At 48.4% G+C, this 20088-nt stretch overlaps 2 long non-coding RNA genes across 5 annotated transcripts in view; one reads left to right on the top strand and one right to left on the bottom strand.

Moving 5' to 3' along the window:
* The window catches only part of LOC141573456 (uncharacterized), an 89090-nt gene that overhangs the window by 59667 nt on the left and 9335 nt on the right, over nt 1-20088 (top strand). The window contains exon 3 of one of the 4 annotated variants that reach the window (XR_012499185.1): nt 13955-15002. The exons of 2 other annotated variants lie outside the window; for them this stretch is intronic. This is a non-coding gene — a long non-coding RNA (uncharacterized LOC141573456). Of the gene's footprint in view, nt 1-5156; nt 5742-13954; nt 15003-20088 lie in introns of those variants that run through there. One more of the 4 variants, XR_012499184.1, reaches the window with a different exon arrangement.
* On the bottom strand, nt 455-11702 carry LOC123619466 (uncharacterized). The gene is made up of 4 exons (XR_006728074.2): nt 11079-11702; nt 6140-7215; nt 4735-4936; nt 455-4424 (listed from the first exon to the last, which is right to left on the bottom strand). It is a non-coding gene; the product is annotated as an uncharacterized LOC123619466 (long non-coding RNA).

Below are 20088 nucleotides of genomic sequence, written 5' to 3'. Positions count from 1 at the left end.
CTTCTTCCCCAAAGTAGGGGCCGTGGTGTTACCAGGCAGATATTGTAAATACACAACAAAACAGTGCCGGATCTGACAACGCTGTGACAGCCTTCTAGACCCATGGTAAGTGTGGTCACGCTGCTTAGCAAGTGATCCACACACGCCTCTCGGTTTGACCTGCCACCAGATCCGAGTCCTGAGAACAAACCTGCTGAACTGTTAGCACCAAGCATGTTGCTTGGCATGTGCAGGGGATGTGGGTGTTTCTTTAGGATGCGCTGAATGAATTTGCTATGGGATTTCAGGGAGGGGAGCGAGCATACTGGGACTGATTGCTTGAACCTGGGGAACTAGGGGGCTGAGATGACACACTTTTGGGGTCACAGCTATAGTCTTCTGAACATACGGTGCTACCATCTTCTCTTGCATGTATCAGTTTTCAAATGAAAACGTGAGACTCACAGACATAGAGAAGGGTTCCCGGGGTGGGGGTAGGGGGTGGGAAGGCATAAATTGGGAGTTTGAGATTTGCAGATACTAACTACCATCTAGAAGATTGATAAACAACAGGTTTCTACTGCAGAGCTCTATTCACTACCTTGCAGTAACCTACAATGAAAAAAATATGAAAACAAACGTATGCATGCATCTGTGTGACTGAGACATGATGCAGTACACCAGAGACTGACACAGCATTGTAAACCGGCCACACTTCGATAAAGAAAAAGAATAAGAAAATGTGTGGAGCCACAAGTTCGTGGCCTCTGGTAACAAGCTGCCAACTCTGGGAACGTTTGTCAAACCTATTTATTTATGGTGCAATAGGAGTGTGTACTTTTTCTTGTATCTTTAGATTTACTTCACGTCTCAGTGTTTCCTTGGAGGCCATGACTGATGGATTTCAGTATTTGTTCTCTGATAAAACGGTCCTTGGATTTCACTGTCTGTTCACACGTCTTTACCCTCCAGCACAGCACAGGGGGCCGAGAGGTGAGATGGTTCAAAATGGTGGAGCTGGTGCTTCCTCCTTGGGGCCCTGCAGCACCCGGGTCCTCTGCCCTGACCTTTCTCACTCCACGGGGTGTGTGTCTGTAACCTGTTCCCCTCAACTAGGTGGGCTCCTTGTCACACCGATCCTGCGTCACCTCGCCTGTACACGGCACCGATGCCCAGCACGTAGTAAGTGCTCAAGAGAATGATTAGGGCTACTTTGAGGAATGCTGCCTTTCCAAGGCCGGGGAATGAACAGGAGTTGTTTTGGGGAAAAGATTCTATTGAAAAAGAAGGCAGAGCATCTAAAGTTATGCTAGGCTGTAAGCACCCGGAAAGTCCTATTTATTGAGCGTTTATTACCCTCACCGAGTCAGGCTGTGGGAATCCCAGGAGAAGGTAGAATGAGACACTTGTCTGACCCAGGTGCCCCGGATGCAGCCAAGAAGGCATCAGAGACAAATGCGAAGTAGCACATCTTCTACCCCGCAGAAGTGAGGCTGCTGGGTGCTCGCCGCCCTTCACAGGGGCGAGAGGATCTGTGGAGGCGGGGACGGTGACGGTGACCGGAGCCTCGGGGGTGATCTGTTAGTCAGGATTCTTCCAGGGCTAGGACAGAACGCCTCCTCAAAGCAGGCGTGAGAGGATGGGGGAAGGGCTTAACGGAAATGACCTGGGAGTTCGGGTCACCTCCAGGCTGGTGAGGTGACCTGAGGCCTCAGCTCTGCATGTGTCTCTGGTTTTGTCTGAGTTTTGCTTCAGGCCATCACCACATATCTCTGCACTTACATCCACACGGGTCTGGCTTAAGGTCGGGCCCTCTTTCCAGAAGGCTCCAGCAAACATCCAGGCTTAATTTCAATCCTCTCTGTCTGTCTCTGTACCAAGCAAGGTGCTGTGTCTAAGCCTGGACCACGTGCTCTGTCCTGGAGCTGGAGGCAGGTCACCTGTCACCTGTCAATCAAGTGCATTAGCTGAATAATGACACATGAGTGAATGTGTGTATCTGCTGATCCCAAACTCCTAATTTATCCCTCCTGCTTTCCCCCCGGGTAACCATGGTGTGCTCTCTATGTCTGCGAGTCTCTTTCTGCCTATAAATAAGTTTATTTTTATCTGCTAGTTTGGATTTCCTATTCAAATCACCTGCTTGTCTCTCTGCCTTCAATTCTGCTCGCCTGACATTGATTTTCTACGCTTGGGCCAGCGAGATCCCACTGAGACTCCATCCATCCATCACCTTCTCTGGCTTCCCCTTAGGTGAGGGGACACCTGCTTCCCCAGGGTGGGTCTCTGCCTCCCTCCGCAGTCCCAGAGCTCACCTGCTCCCAGCCCTGGATCCTTTGAGAAGAAAGGGGGTGGTTTTCTGGCAGAAGGTCGCCAGGAAGACCCTGATGTTTGGATCTTTTGGCTTTCCTCCTTCCATGGCCCCTAGCTTCAGGGCCACCTGAGCATCAGTGGCTGTCTGACACCTATGACTTCCCAGATGGACTGGAAGGAGAAATGTGCTCCTAACAGCCTTCGTTTGCAGTGAACTGATCTCCCAGACTTTCCCCAGGAGCCACGATGAGGCCGTGTGACTCCCTCCTCACCCTGATTTCTTTAACCCACTGCAGAGTCTGCCTTTGTCTCTCTTCACCCGCAGTTTTATCTCAGGGGCTGTAACAGGGTAACGCAGCTGGCTCGGTACCTGGCAGGGGTGGAGTCAACGTCAAAGCCAGCTTCCCTGCAGACTGACTTCCCGATCTGTTGCACATTCTCCGGTCCATCTTTGTGTCTTCCTTAAACATAATCCGTGACCGCCTTTACATCCATCTGAGTTACTGACCAAAATCTGAATGCCAGTTGTGCTGGGGACAGACCTCTTATGCCCCAGAGAAGACTGCGCTCTGGCTTAGCAGAAATCCTTAAATCGGTGCTCACGGGTTCAGTTTTGCAGCCAGCTCTTCCTATATTCTCTTGAAGGGAACCATAAGAAATTATGTCAAATTAACTCCTGAACTCTGGAAATACCGTGTGCGAAGTATAGGCTGGGGTCTGACGGGGCCGGGTTTGATCAGAGCTTCCTGACGTGGACCCATGTGAGCCGGCGCAGATGGGAAGCGCTTGTCGGCATTTCCACCTGCCGTCTGGGAGCAATGACCCGGGTGTGGGTCCTGGCTCCACCGCTGGTTCGCCGTATGACTCGCTGAGTGTCAGTGCCTTTGTGGGCAACAGGGCAGAAGGGAAGTGATGACCCACGCAGACGGTTCCAGAAGCGCCGCCCGAAACCCAGCAGCAGTGTTAGCTCTTGTTTCGGTTACAGTTCTTGTCACTTCACTTGTCTTTGTCCCATGCACAGAACGGGACTGTGCTACGAAGAGAACCTCGTCCAGCTGTTCGAGAAACAAGCCACAGGTGATGTGGGGAAATGTCCCAGCCAGCATCTGGTCCGCGTAAAGCCTCCATCGGCGGTGCTGGTTAAATTCACAGCCCTCACCTCACCTGTCCCTGCAGTAACATTGTAAGAGAAGAGCAATGACGGCACAGTGGCTCATAGGAAAGGGACTCTGTGATGTGTGTGTGTTAGTGCGCTGTTGTAACTGATCTCCTCCTGTGTTTTGAAAAGTGTGATGGCTCCTTGATTTCACAAGTTCGGTCCTCTCAGTACACTTGGTCACAGGTTGGTAATGACATCCTTGGCAATTGGCATTCCCCAGGGATTAATGTTTGGTGCCAGCTTTAATGTTTGCGCCATAATTAGAATATTCATTATGCTAATGATGCCGCACCCTCCGTCTCATGTATATTTATGTATGCGAGGGCATGATCATCCTGTGTAGCTTACTCGGGAAGCAGGTAGGATCCTGCATCGTGCGAAACAGTCTTTTCCTAGTCAGCCGGGACCGGAAGGAGGAGGCAATTAACATCAACGAGGACCCGCGATGCACCGAGACCTGTGTGAGGTGCTGAGAATACGCGATTTCACAGACTCCTCACAGTTGTGTCCTGAAACACCCACAACTGTCCTCTCCATTTTAAGAGAGAAGAAAACAGAGGTTTGGGGCAGGGAGTGACCGACTCCACGTCACAGGGGTTAACTGATGCGTAATCCAGGGGTTGAGCCCGAGGCTCCCCCAGAGCGGTGTGAACCAAGACGCCACGTCTCCGTCCAGCTAAGAGGACCTGGGGAAAGGTCATCCCATTGTCACCTTCCTCGTGAGGGGACTGACTGGAGTCGGCTGCGATTTTTGCAAAGCCATCGGGGAGGTTTCAGCAAGAGAGGGGCCCAGGCAAGTACAAAGCACTGTTTGAATAAATGCAGGATCTCACCACTGAAGTCCTTTATTAAAGGACGAGAAGTGTGTTAATATGTACAACCAGAAGCAGGGCTCCGAGGATGCTGGCTTCTCAGTTTGGGGAATTTCTAGGAGGTTTCCAGGAGCGATGTAGTCTTTTCTGTCACTGCGACTCTGGAGGAAGAGTGGGCAGGAGAAGAGATGGAGGGCTGGGAGGGGACGCATGAGAGGTTTCGGTCACTCATTTCCCTGGGGTCAGCTCTAGGGGGGCCCGGGGTCTCCTCTCTGTGACTGTGGGAAGTTACTTTGCCTGTCAGGGCTTCTCGCCCCACCTTGTAAAATCAGACCATGCTAGTCAGGGTTCTTTCAGCTGCAGGCGACAGAAACTCAGGAAATAATTGCTAAGCTTCTCTCTTTTTCTTGGCCTGCGGACGAGCTCCCTTTCAGCAGTGAGAAACGCCCTAGTCAGCAGCTGTGGGCTTACCGTCCCAGAGCGGGGCCTTAGAGATGACACAGCTGCTCTCTCCAAGTGTCCAGGTCGCAGATGCCAAGGAAGGATCTGGACGGTCTGTGCAGGCTCTCAACCTCACTCCCATGCCTGTGGCCAAGAGGATGGAACTGTACAACTCATTTCTACCAAAGGAGGCAGGGAGCAGGGATGCTGGGCAGACAGCACTGACTGGCATCTGCCAAAGAGAAAGAATAATCCTTGTGAATTTCCAACTATGCCCAGACGTGTTTGCCCATTTTACCAGTTAAGCATTTACTAATTTCTCCTGTCCTATTTTGTTCCCTCTTTAGGGTGACCGAAATTGTTTTCAGAGTAGGTGGGAGCTCTAGCCCCCTGTTCAGGATTTCTTCAGCAAAGAATTTGTTTGCTCACTGACTGGCTTCTCTTCCCTTCAGTGGGTGCAGAAGACCCCCGCCTCCCCCCGGAAGTCACGGGCATCTGGAGTCAGGAAAGACGGACTCCCAGTGCGCGAAGGAGCCCCAGTCACTGCCACCATCAGGACAGTGGATTTATTCCTCCCTCTGCCTTGTTAAACATATCCCGGTGAAAGGAGATCAGCTTTAAACCATTACGCTTTATTACATCACTCCCTCTGCAAAAGCGTCTGAGGTGACCTACCCCCAAACACTCACTCACACACACACACACACCACACTCACACACACACATACACACAACACACTCAGACACACATACACACAACACACTCAGACACACATACACACAACACACTCACACACACACAGACACACAACACACTCACACACACACAGACACACAACACACTCACACACACAACACACTCACACACACACACACAACACACTAATACACACAACACACTCACACACACAACACACACACATACACACAACACACACATACACAACACACATACACACAACAGACACACACAACACTCACACACAACACACACATACACAACACACACAACACACACATACACAACACACACAAAACACACTCATACACAACACACACAACACACACTCATACACACATACACACAATGCACACATACACACAACAGACACACACAACACTCACGCACAACACACATACAACATACACACAACACACTCACACACACAACACACACACATACACACAACACACACATACACAACACACATACACACAACAGACACACACAACACTCACGCACAACACACATACAACATACACACAACACACTCACACACACACATACACACAAGTGGCAAGTCACCACCCAGCCAACAACCAAACAAGAGGAGTGACTCAGTCAGTTTAACAAGGTTCAGGTAGAAACAGACTTCCACGGGGACAGAGAAGAGAGCAGGTGGGTGACACATTGAACATAAAGGTGACAGAGGACCTGCGCTTCCACATCACATCCATCCCAAGTTCTCGGCATCCGGGACAAAGAGAGAGACATTCTGTGACCTTGCAGAACACCCCAGTCTGGCGGGGTCAAGGAAGCGCTCCCCCTGGAGACACACGTCATTCCCCCTCTTTTCCAGCCCTGTAGTCGCAAAGCCATTTCACGTCTGAATTTCTGCTTAAATGTCTGTGAAAGCCACCAAGGCCTGTTTCCTCAACTGCAGAAACAGTGCATGCGACGGATTCAAGCCACTCCTATCGACAGGAAACACGGTCAGGACACTGAGGGCTTCAGGCCGGCCCACCTGGGCTCAGACGCAGAGCTCACGTGGTGGAGGTTTGCGGGGCACCTGCCTTAGAACCCAGGCTGCGGTTCCCCGCGTGCGTGATGGCCAGTTTCCAGGCCCGTGGACATACGGCCTGAGCGGTTTCACGTCTCCCGCGTGGTCCATGCGCGAGCCTCCTTCCCGAGATGCCCGGGTGCCCTTGGTACTTGAGTGCCACTTCCGGGAGCGTTTCTGAGCTGTCCGCAGGCTGGAGGCTGCTCTGTCCCCATGCCTGTCTCCTCACCACTCAGCTGTCCGCGAGCCCTGCTGTCCGCGCGCACCTCGCGTGGGATCGTGGACAAAGTGCAGCAACTCAGCAGGTGTCTGTCTGCTGAATGGACAGGGCTAAAGGCTCAGGGTCTTTAGAAAATAGAAAAAGAGATCCCATCTACTCAGGTAAATTTCAGGTGAGCCTCCTGCCAAACGATCTTGAACTGGATACTGTTGTCAACATGTGTGGGGCGAGATGGGTCAAAGGTCTCTGCCAAGGGAATCAGAGGGAGGGACATTCCAAAAGTCTCAATACATTCCTATTTAAGTCACTCTTCTAGAGAGAGCCGAAATGCCGCTGTGCTGGAAGGATCCACCGGTCAGCTGGTGGTGCTTACTGAGTGCCGACCGCGGGCTGGTGCAGTCGGCGGGGTGCGCAGAGGCTGGATGGCCGAGCGGGGCTGGGGCTCCCACTCCCAGGACCCGCTGCTCCAAAGTTTCTGCCTGAACAGCTGGTTGGCAGTGGGGCCGTTTCCTGAGCGAGAAAAAGCAAGAGGAGGAGCTGGATTGGGTGATGGGCTCTGTGCAGGGAAGGGGGCGGGCAGGTCGGCTACTACCTAATAGATTTTTCTGGACCACATTACGTTTGAGATATCTACTCAATTTCCAGCTCAGTTATAACTAATAAGAAGCTGCTTAATTACAAGCGTATTTTTTCCAAGATCTTGGAATACGATGTAGTCTGCTCCTTTCACAGGGGTCTTAATTTTATTTTGACTTTTCATCAATGGAATGGAATGCTGTTTCACACGCCACCTCATGCCTCCTCCACCTTTCTTTATCTACTTTGTTTCTTTTCTCTTGATTTGGAGGAAAAATAATAAACCCTGTCCTGTTCTCCTCAGATACGGTATTTCAGTATAGCAAAAACCTGCAACACATTCATTCCACAGCCCTTGACTGACCTCCTGGCTCTGCGTGAGGCTAGTGTAGGAAGTTGAAAGGGATAAATACGGAGGGGAATAAAGCAGAATGCAGAGTGCTGTGAGGAGACAGACGGGTCAACACGTAATCGGGACCTTCTGTTGCAAACAGACATAAAGGGCAACTGGAACCCACAAAGGGGTCCTTCCAGGAGATGCTGGGAAAGCTGGACAGTGGAAGTGTCTCTGAGGTGCCCTTGGAAGAATGGAAATCCAGGAAGCAGGGGGGACAGGGGAGCAGCTAGGGCCAGGCTGCAAGAACAGTGGGTGCCGGGCTAAGGGACTTGGACTTCGAGAGGCTGAAGCTGGTCAAAGTTTAAGATAATGGACCGATGACACCATCAGGTTGGACGATGTCTTATCTGCTGATGCCACAGTAACTCTGTGTCTGGGGAGAAATTCACTGTTCTCCTCCTGTGTTCTGGTGGGACTGAAGGCTCCAGAATCACATGCAGACTCCTCCATCCTGGGGACATGGTGCCCCAGCCCTCACTCCCCCACCCTGGGAACAGAGCTTGCTCTCTGGACCCTTATTAAACTTCCAATTCTAGAAGGAATAAAAGTAAAAGCTACCGTTGGTGGTAAGATTGCTCCATGCTTTCTGTGGCCAAAGGGTGGGGGTTCCACCTGCCAGCATTTCAAAATAAGCGTTCCATTTTTCACATCTGGTCAGACCCCACACAGGTGGGGATACACAAATGTGTCAAGGATGTTTCATACTGGTGTCGTGGGCACGTGTGTGTGTGTGTGTGTGTGTATGTGTCTGGGTTTTTGTGTGTGGATGTGTGTAGCAAGTTGGCCACTTCGGCAGCCAGGGCTGACCTCTCCCAGAAGAACTCACGTCAAATTATTTTGATGAAATGCTGTGAAGCCAATTCACAGGCAAAGGACCAGTTTCATCGTGAGAGTCTTTTCAGTTTAGAACCAGAGGCTTCCAGACGGGGTGGAAAGCTACACTGGGCAGGAAACATGAACCTTCCTTGCAAACCTCAGATGAAGGGCACGTAAACCGTAAATATTTAGCGTCACTAAATGCTAGTATTTATTAAAAACACGGGGCTTATTTTAAAGGAGTTCCAGGCTGACTGTGCTTCATGCCAACCAGCGTCAGCTTTGCCGAGAGGCTTTACCTCTCGAGGAGAGTTTCAGCAGCGGGCATTCAGCGAGAGCTGTACACCTACACGCTGCAGATGGTTTCGTTTTAGAAGAGATGAAACTGCATTTGGTGGAACTGATTAAATATAAAAACACCACCATCTGCCACTTATTCTAATACGAAATGGTTTGGGCAGATGCTGACATCTTTCGGGATGATGGATTCATCCCCGACAAGAGAAGATGCTCAGACGGTCCCGGTTCACGGGAGCAATGGCCGAGCCCTACGCTTTGGTGTTGGCGCAGCAGGTGAACAGACAGCACTTTAATAATGAGAAGCCAGAATCTCTAAGCACATCGCCTGCCTTCTCCCCTGCCCCACCTCCCTTGACTTCTGGCCCATGTTTAGCTGGAAGAATATTCTGTACACACGCTGCCTCCTCTCACGTGACTGATACCAGCACTGGGATAACGGGAGGAATCAATTCTCACTTTGGTGTTAAAAACTTTTGAACGCTCCCTACATATGCTACTGCTGGGTATAGAATTGTCAGCTCTAGTGGACTGTGGGGCTGCATTAAAAAATATATTGTTTACAAAGAAGCCATGACACATGTTCCAGACGGACTTAGAAACAGCTGCGTTCGTGCTGTGAGGCATCTGTGGTGCCCTGACGCCCTGTACGAGGCGGCAACTAGTTGTGTCTTTGTGCAGGGGTATTTTTGTCACCATTTCTTCACAACCTAAGTATTTCTAGAAAGAAAATTTAGACATCAAGATGTTTATTTGGTGCTGTGTTTATAAAATATCTTTCTATTTATGTAGCAATTGTTAGATGAGAAATGATTTTTTTTTTCTCTGATAGAATTAAAATCAGAGGTGAAGCTGGGTTTTGCCGTCTCGTTCATCACATTTTAAAATAGTTGAATTCTTCATAACGTCTTAGGCAAAGTGATTTAAGACTATTTCTTGATGTTATTTTCAATTAAATGCAGCAAGCCTATATCCCAAGACATTTGTGCTACGATTACATATGTCCATGTGCCTATAATTACTCCTGTTTGTGCAGATACGTTCCCATTTTGTGCTCAGAGAGAATTCTGTTCTTTTGAATTAGGTGCTCGTCTGTCTACTCAGTTCCTCTCTATTTCCTGTTGTCTGTTTCTTCTTCTAACTGCTGTCTAGTCTGGTAATTAAAGTGGTAGGATTAGCGTCCCTGTATTTCTCTGCCAGCATCTCAAATGAGACTCGTAGTATGTGTGACTGGAACCTCCACCTCTCAGTCACATTTCCAGCATCTCTCCTCTGCCCCCTCTCTTTCCTTCTCCTTGCACTCCAGCCTTTAAACCTCTTTTCATGTCCTGCCGACATCTTTTCTCCCCCATCATGTCCATTGGTCTTCTCTATAGTTTACCGTCTTATTTCTTTCCTCTTCCTCCAGAGGATGGGACTCACAGGGGTCACCTTTCCAGAGCAGTGGGAGGCTCTGCCCGGGTGGTTTCCCACTCTTTAACCAGAGTTATCCCCACACCTTTCCTGTTAAACTTCCTTCTTCTCTCTCTCTAAACACTGATTCGTCCTTTTCTTCCCCCTTTCTCCCTCTCTTCTCTCTCCCTCTCTGGCCTTCCTGGAGGACCTACCAGGTGACAGCTGGAAACCCCAAGAAGGATGAGATGCTGTTAGGGATAGAATCGTGTCCCCCAACCCATGTGTTGAAGCCCTAAACCCCAGTACCTCCAGGTGTGACCATCTAGGAGAGAGGGTCTTTAGTGAGGTAATCAAGTTAGGTCACTGGGGTGACCTTGATTCTGTCTGAATCGTGTCCTTATAAGAGGAGACTCACCTGGAGGGAAGAGGACCCCGTGAAGACTCAGGGAGAAGAAGGCCATCCACAAGGCCAGGAGAGAGGCCGGGACAGCAGAGCCTTCCCCGCAGTCCCCAGAGGGAACCGCTTCTGCCAACAACGTGATCTTGGACTTCCAGCCTCCCTAACTGAGAGACAGTACAGTTCTGTTGTTTTGCCTCCAGCCCATGACGCTCTGTTATAGCAGCTCTACTAAATGAATGCAGAGACCGGCCCTGCCCTCCAGGGTCCCACTGGAAGAGAAATAAAGATGCAAAAGGCACCACAAGATGGTGACAGGTGCTCTAATGAAGCGCAGTGGAAAGACAGAGAGAGATTCGAGGAAAGGCCATCCGAAATAGCCAGGAAGGCTTCTTGCAGGAGGGGGCATGAGTGTTTAAATTATGAGTAAGGCTTTTTCAGGCAGATGTTTAAAGGAAAGCATTCTGGGCAAACGGGAAAACTTGTGCCACTTACGAGAGTCCAGGAGAGCTGTGGCCACAGGTGAGTTGTCTGGTCGCTCGGGTAGCGGTGGTGGTCCACGTGGCACTTGTCCCCTGCACCCGCCTTCCTTCATGACATGACACCACCTCCCGCCTCTGCCCCCTCCTTCATTCTGATGGACATTCTTTGGAATCCAAGGTAATGTTTCAAACCTTGGATCTGAAATATGAGCGGAGCACAGGTCCTTCTCTCTCTTGCTGGGAACTTAGTGGTTTAAGGCAATGCCATGTTGTTGTGACACACAGCTCTGTGGCTTGGCTGAGTCCAGCTGGGCAGTTCCCTCAGGGTCTCTCCTGTGCTGCCAGATGGTGACTGGAGCTGGAATTCATCTGAAAGCTTGACTGGCATGGAGTCCCATGTGGCTTTTCCACTCTTGTCCGGGGCCCAGCTTGGATGGATGGCTGGAACACCTGCCTGGATCTTTCCCTGTGGCTTCTCTACATGCTGGCATGGGCTTCCTCCCAGCAGGGCCGTCCCAGAATGTTCAGACGTCTTGCCCAGGGCCTGGCTTTCCCCAGAACTAGCCTTTCGAGGGACAAAGGCAGAAACTTGCACCCCAGCCTCAGAAGTCACACAGCAATGCTCCTGTCCCATTTTATTGGCTACTCCAGGCCAGTCATTGTTCCAAGCGGGAGGGGCTGCGGGAGGGCGTGGGCACTGGCGGTGTGGTTCACTGGAGAGCAGTTACCCCCAGCACTGCCCAGGTCCTCTGACTGGTTAGTGCTGAGCTCCACCTTCCTCGTGGTTAGTGAGGCGGCTCCGGGAGATCATTGTCAGGAACTTGAATTAGATTTTATCTGCTTGAGAAACCTGGACCAAAGGAGTGTCAAATGTCATAACTAGGTCTCCTTCTCCAGAGCCAGGGTGGCCGCGGACAGGTGTCACAGTCCAGAGCCCCACGGGGCAGCCCAGCTGGAGCCAAAGTTGGCAAGTAACAGAGACCAGAGACACTTCTTTGGCTGGTTTGATAGCTCCAGGGCGACTTAAAAAAAAAGATACATCTTTATTATATTTAGGTTAAATCAAAAGGGCATCTTTTATAAAGCCATGAAGCCTTTGTTTAATGAACGAGGACCCGTGAGTGTGATGGTTCTGCCTCCTCGTAGGAGGTACCTGCGAGCTATATGATTTGATGACCCGTGAGTCCTGATGGTGGGACATGCAAGGAAATCCTCTTTGAAGACAAAGTGGCTAAAATATAAGTCAAGGTGAAAAATAAACTGGCTGCTAATTCCTCTCCTGTGAAGTAACTTTCAATCCTAGTTAGAAGGATTAATTCTTCAAAGCAAGGAGCCTTGTTTGCTAAATCCTTGCAAGAGACATGGACATTGGCAGGGACAGGACAGCTGGATTTTAAGTCACAGGCAGAAGCCAAGCTTGGTCTGAACTCCCGGCACGCAGCCTCCTCTCTGCGGCGGCCCATGGGCTGGCTCAGGTCGGCATCGCTGTGTTCACAGACTCTCAGATGACTCTGCCTAATTTGCACAATTTCCCTGTGATATTAGTTTTCATTTTTTTCTCCCTGCGAGCAGATTTTTCCTGCCATCTGCTCATTTAACTCTAATTGTGGTGCCTGAACATCTTGTGCAGTAAGTGACCGTGTCCTTGGAGGCTCCTTGAAGCTGAGCGCCCTGCGACCCGCGACACCGTGTCAACATGAGACCTTATTGGGCGGGTCCTGGTGACGTGGGTGCCCCACTCCCGATTCAACAGAGCGCAGGTCCGGAATTTTTTGTCCTTTTGATCGGAAGGCTATACTGTTTGATTGCTCTCAAATTGCTTACACATCTGTTAGGACAAAAAAATTCCCTACATAATATGTTTTTAGAAACAGCTTTCCAGAGTTTGAACCTGGCAAGTGAAGGCTGAAAGAAGGAATGTTGATGTTTAAATCCCCCACGACCAGGAGCAGAAGTTTCTCAGGCCTGGCGAGTTGGCAAGACTTTGAGGCTCCTCACCGACAGGTCTTCTGGGGACAGTCCAATGCGCACTTGCTTTTGAACGTGCAGCTCCTCAAAGGGAAGACTGGCTTTCTCTTGCTCAGTGTCACTCTACCTGGTGATGCAGGTGAAGGGGGAGGAAGGAGGGGGCCTGGCAGTGACATCCTGCCCCGTGATGCTGAGTCCCCTTCTCAGAGCTGAATGGGGGAAGGGTTTCAGTTTGGTAGCATCTCTCTTCCTGCGAAACTGTTTGATGCCTCCTTGTTTGTGGGTGTAGCCAATGGTCAATTAATCTTCTCTCCCCAGGGGCCCCCTTTTTGGAGTGACTCCTACTTGTTTCTAAAAAATTCTTCCAGCTGGATTTGAGTCACCGTCCGGCAGGCTGTGTGTATATGTGCATATCTCCTGCTAGTACATAGAAAAGATTAAAAATGGTAGTTTTTTTTTGTATAGCACAGGGAACTATATTCAATACCGTGTAATAGCCTATAATGAAAAAGAATATGAAAGGAATGTATATATATGTATATCACTGAATCACTATGCTGTACACCAGAAACTAACATAACGTTGTCAACTGACTAGACTTCAATTAACAAAAAGGAAATTTCTCCCTTCCTATTTACAATTTAATGCCTTTGCAGGCCTCAATCAATTCATCCCTCAGTTTTCATACTTCCAGACTCGACACTCACATTAAAGCTCTTCTAATCCTTTGCATAATTTTTGTTGCCTTTCTCCTGGTCTTTAATCTCTTTCTTTAGAGATATTCACGAGAACAGCGCTGGGTATTTTTTTTGGAGGGGTGAATTCTTTTACCATTTCACTCTGATTTAATCTAATCTTGTTTTTTTCTGAGGACTGTATCAGCTGTGTCAAAGTTGATAGATGTTTTTTGTTTACGATCAGATTTCAGAGTTTGGTTTGCTCCGAAGCAGGGCAGAAGCAACCTTGAACTTTCAAGAAATAGCCTATACCAACTCCTTGAAGAATGTGGCCTTCCTTCAGATCAGCCACAGTGGGAGCATTTACACCATGGAAATTGGCAGACACTACAAACTGGGCTTTTTTTTTTTTTTTTTTAAATGAAGAGTCAGTCTACCTTTGTGTCACTAGTTATGACAGATAGATTTGGTACCCATGGGCTCATATGTACAATTCAGACCAGCTTATGGTTCATGAAACATTGATGTTCTATGAGATTATAATAGATGCTCATCCAGAAAAGGGTTTTGAATAATTATGGGCTAAACAGGATTAAAGATTTTTTTTTAAATCAAAGGCTTCTTATGGTCTTTAAAAATGGTAATATGCATTGTGAATGTTCAAGAGAGAGAGGGAGAAACTGAATGAGATGCCTCCCTAATTATTTAACCTGAAGAGCCTTCTCCCCCTAGAACACCAGCCTGCTATGATGGCACTGCCCCTGACAGCCTGGTTTAGATTTCTTTTTCTCCGGGAAGTATTCCGGTAGACTTACCTCGGTGGGTTCGTGAAAGCTTCCTGTTGGCGGGGCTCCACGTGAACTAAGGGAGCTCAGAGACTTCTCAGCGTTTCCTTATTCAGCCTGCATCTTCGTCCCTGCCTTGACCAGTTCTTACTCAGCGCCTCATTCCTGACAAATACGTCCTTGTCGGGAACACCCAACCTTTGGGACTTGATGAAATTTCTTTTCTGAAAGTCTAAATAAATTGTTGTGTTTCTTTCTCCTCGTGTGCTGCCTTCTCGTCTCTAAAATCCTAATTAGCTAGATATTGCTGTGAGAAGGAAGCACCCCCCAAACAATTGTGCTCATGTGTTGGGCGACACCACCTTTGATTACAGGTTGTGCCTACGTGTGGCGTGCGCAGCGGTCCTCATCTAAGGATGACACGGCCACCTGGCTTCTCATCTTGTCATCATCACTGCCTGTATTTGCACGAGGCCAGGGCTGTTAATTCTGCTTTAAATAAAAGATTGACAGTCAGGTCAAAGTTTTATGTACAGCACTTTTTTGTATGTTATTCACTTTTATTTTGATGGCCCATTGATATGAATTGAGAAGAACAATTCAAATGGAGTATTAACAAATAGCAAGAAAAGATTTTAATGTGGAAGAAGAATCAGAAGGGAATTGAGAACTCTCTGAATAAATACATACACATACACATACATTTTTCTCAAGATATTATTTCTGTGGCTCCTGAGGTCTGTGCTCTGATTATGTGCGAGTCTGTCCTATTGAGTTCTTACTGAGGGGGTGGGGGACCCGAGACCCCTTATGAGTGATCTAAACAAATGAACTTCCAAGTGATAGATGCCCTTGACAGAGCTATTCAGAGTCTGGACCTTTCACATAAATATTCATGAGATGCTGCAGAGAGTTCAGTTTGACAACAAATAACTAAAAATGGGCTTCGATCTGATGGTTTCACTCTTATGAGCTTTGTATATTATGAGCAATAAATATACAACGATATTTACTGCAGCACTATTCATAAATTCAAAAAAGTGGGAAAGCTTCAGTGTCCACCAGTGGAGGATTTGTAGAGTGCATTATGGCAGGTGTATGAAATAAATACTCTACCAGTCATTTAAAATGGTGATATTGATTTGCATTTACGGACACAGGGAATATGCACTATATATTGTTAAGTTAAAAAAAGCTACTCATGAGAGAGCCTGTTCGTACACCCATTTTTACTAACCCATGGGGCCAGTTACCCTCCGTTGGAGGGTGAAATTTATATACGTATATATGTAAACCCAGAAATAAATGTGCATAAATATGCATTGATGTTTATGTATCAAGCGTGTTAATGATCAACTTCTTTCAGAGAAAGAAATACAGGTTGTCTTCTTTGTATTTTCTGTTATCTGCTTTTTTAAAAATTGAAGTATAGTCGGTTTACAGTGTTGTGTCAATTTCTGGTGTACAGCGTCATGTTTCAGTCATACGTGTACATGCATATGTTCTTTTCATATTATTTTTCATCATAAGTTACTACAAGATATTGAATATAGTATAAACTTGTTTATCTATTTTATATATAGTAGTTAGTATCTGCAAATCTCCAACTCCCAATTTAGCCCTGTTATCTGCTTTTTTTTTTAACAACATGAATTTATTAATTTATTATTAAGAAAAAAATCAACTCGAAATCTATCGGTTTTATCTGTCAGGACTGGGCATATTTCCAAGGCTCTGAGATCCCTCAGCTCCCACGATTGGGAACCTCCTTCCCCTGCCAGCCCAGGGCTGTGTGCACCCGTCCCCAGGGCAGCCTCACTGGCCAGAGGCACCTGAACTTCGGGATTGGGAGTTGCACGTCCTGGAACTCAGCCTCTAGGAGCCTGCCTGTCTGGATTCTGCTTTATTCCTGAGCCCAGAACTGGTCTCTGGCTTTCTGCTGATTCCTTGTCTTTGAGTCATTGAAGTATCATCTGTAGCATCCTGGCTTTTCCAAGTGCCATCTGGTCCTTGTTGGCCTCCCCTGGCAGTGGCACATGGCCTCGCCCTCCGTGGTTGCTCTGCAGACCTTCCTTCTTGGAACCCGTCGGCCACTGAGACGGTTACCCCACTGCCTACTCCGCAGATGCCCAGGACTGTGCTGCGCCCACCAGGCCGGATGGCCTCTCTGTTCCTGCAGGGGGTCCTCCCCTCATCGCCGTGCCTGGCTCTGCTGCTGGGTCTCCTCCCTGCTCAGGCCTGTGCCTGTTCTCAGATGTGAATCCAGGGAGCTTCTATCCCATTAGACCGCATGGCCCTCGACAAATCAACTCAGACCTGATGCTAGATACACCTGTATGCAACGATCTGGAAAAACTCCCCCAGTTAGTGGGGACCTGTCAGAACCAATGACAGGCCCGGGGGCAGGAAACCCTGTGTGACAATCGTTAGAAGAGTTGTTTGTGGATCCTGGGCCCTTTGGGGGGTTTGGTGGAGACCTTCTTGCACAGACCTCAAGAATCATAAAAATAATACCTTGAGAAAAATGCATGTGTATTTATTCAGAGAGTTCACAATTCCCTTCTGATTCCTCCTTCCATATTAAAATCTTTTCTTGCTGTTTGTTAATGCTCCATTTGAATTGTTCCTCTCAATTCACATCAATGGGCCAGCAAAATAAAATCTGGTAACTTACAAAAAAGTGCTATACAAAAGCCTTTGATACAACATCAATCTTTGATTGAGTTTAAGCAGAATTAATAGTCTTGTGGAAACACAGGCAGTGATGATGACAAGATGAGAAGCCAGGTGGCTGTGTCGTCTTTAGATGAGGACTGCTGCGCACGCTACACGTAGGCACAACCCGTAATAAAGCGTGGTGCCACCCAACACATCGGCACAGGTAATATCCTTCTCACATGCAAAACACATTTCTACCCATTCTATTGGCCCAAATAGTCAAATAACCCTTGCTAACCATAGAGGGGCCCTGAAAGGCAGCCGGTCTGGGAGACAGGCTTCTTCAGGTGGCTGTGCAACACAGAGAATGATTTTGCACCATGAATTCATTTGATAATTACAACTTGCGGTAGACGAACCAGGCCTGATACAGATGGAGCAGACATTTAAAGAAAATCACTGTTTTTTAATATGGAAGAAGGCCCAGGGGGCTTCAGTGGGAGGTTGAAGGTCACATGGCTGGTGGGGGAAGGGAGGGCCAGGGTGAGCCCTTGCAGGCATTCTTTACCATTCATTTGTCTGTGTCTTGTCTAGCAGAAATTCATTTATTGATGGGTGACCACAGAATCAATACATTCTTTCAGGTAGGATATGTACTATGCCTGAGGTGGTGCGGAGCAGGTGAAGTCAAGTCAGTGGAAAGGCCAAAACCAGCCTGCAAATCACCAGGTCCGGGTCCTCGAAACTGTGGGTTTGTCTTCTCTGGTCAAACTGGAATCATATTTCAGGGATTGCGCTGGGTCAGAGCACAGCCTGAAAATCACACAGGGATGCTTCTGCGGGGCGGAGCGGCCCTCTCTTCCTGCCCGGGAGAACCTGGTCTGGGCGAAGTTTCCATTCTCTTCTGCATCTCTCTTTGTCACTCTGCTTTTGTCACGGCCCGGCCAGGACAGGCCTCTGACTCTCTGCCAGGCAGCTCTGCCTCTTCCTTTGGCTTCTTCCAGTGTCCTGATAAATAACACACGACCTGCAGCTCTTCAAATGAGGCCACTTTTTCTAAGCAACACCTCCGTGTTCATTTCCACCCTTCTGGGCTTTACCTCAGTAGGTAAATAAGATACAAGGGGACCTGGTGTTCGGCAAAATTGACTAAATGGGCAGTAAGAACAAGCATGAGATGCTATTACCCTGGAGGAAGAACAAGAAACTCTCTTCTCGCCGTGGCCACGACACTTCTGGCAGTCACTCCCTGCCATTTACTTACAATCTTTTCTTTTTTTTTTTTTCTCTCTCTCTCTCTCTTCCTGCCTCTCCCCCTTCTAACATTCATTTTGTAGATCAATACTACGTCTGCAGTGTCAAAGAACGGATACAAATGCCTCTTCTCATTTAGAGGCCATTTGCAAGAAGGAAAATCATTTCTCCGACAAAAATCAGGCTTTAAAATTTTTGTCAGGGCATTAGCTATCGGAATGGCGCTGCTAGAACACGTCCACTGTAACTCATGCAACTGCAACACTTATTAAAGACTCATTAAAGTCACGCTTTACTACGCAAAGCAATTTTTGGCTATTGCAAATGTGGTTGCTTGTTTTGTATCACTATGTGGTCTATGCCATTGAGTGGAGTTCCCCAAAGAAGCCTTATTGTTAGCTGCACGGAGTGAAATTCAACCGCGTGGGAACACCTGAGAAACTCGTGTTGCAAGTATAACGTCCTTTGTTTCCTCCTCGTCAGCAGAAAAGATAAGGGATCATCCATAGAAATTTGAAATAGAAGGTAAAACAGACCCAGCGAACCACTGTCTCTATTTCCTCCACTCTTTACCCTGCTTCTGTGTCCTACGCAGCTCTGTGCCTCAGTCTCCTCATCGCGTCTGCATTGTGTGACGGTTGAGAGGGTAAGTGAAATGACACACGGGGTGTTTAGAAGAGCGCCTGGCATGCAGGAAGCAGACGATGATCATTACTGTAACTCCGTCAGCAGCCCAGACTCAAACTGGGTCCTGCGCCTCCCAGGTGATGCTTGGCAGAACCATGTTTATGGCAAACTGGTCCTTCCGTAACCAGCATCGGCCTCCAGAACAGGAGGATGCGGTGCCTGGGAATGCGCACAACCAACTGTGGGATGATTTACAAACTGGACCTTCATGCTTCTTGGAGTTCGTCGGCCATCAAATCTGCTTTAGGCAAAACCCACTTAGAGTTGTCAGGATTAACTCCAATCAGATGCTTTTCACCCATTTATGGGCAGATGGGGTCCTGGTAGAGATTCCTTATATTTTGATCATTTTATACAAAACCTCCCAGATTTTATGATTTGAACCTCATACATCAGTCTCATTGATATATATGCCGTCAGCTCAGTGTTATAGTGACCACGGTGACGTGTTTTGACAGCAACACCTGTCACCTGTACCACGACCGCTGTTTATTTGGTTGGCATAGTTATGTGAGATCCTGTTCATCCTGCGACTTCACGTACATTTTCCCAAACTCCATGGACTCTCCGAGTTAATGCTGCTTCGGATGGAGGCAGAAGGACCTCCAGTCTCAGCTACAACTTCTGATCACGAGCCCACGGCCTGTCCACCGAATATGGGAGTGCATTACATCATCGAAAAACTGGGTATCCCTCAGCCCAAGGCCCTTGGGAAGGGCGCATACACAGGATGTGTGATGAGACCCGGCTGTGGTTACGTGGTGGCTGTCGAGGTGAGAATCACGACAAAACCTGGGGCCAGAGCTCGTTTCTGTGAGAACGTGCAGCTGCTTCTCCCAAACCACATTTTCACCGAAGTAGTTAACAAGGCCGCCTGTGGACACGTGTTAGTTTCACTCGCGGCAGCTGATGCCTGGGGCCTTTGCTGTGCAGTGAGGGTCCACGGGAGAAAGCGAGGCGTGCGACCTGCCCCACATCCTAAGAAGGAGCTAGG

This window comes from Camelus bactrianus, chromosome 15 (genome assembly GCF_048773025.1).
Source record: "Camelus bactrianus isolate YW-2024 breed Bactrian camel chromosome 15, ASM4877302v1, whole genome shotgun sequence".
NCBI classification, from domain to species: domain Eukaryota; kingdom Metazoa; phylum Chordata; class Mammalia; order Artiodactyla; family Camelidae; genus Camelus; species Camelus bactrianus.
Note: the sequence above shows the minus strand (reverse complement) of the source record. Positions and strands in the feature narration are given on the sequence as shown.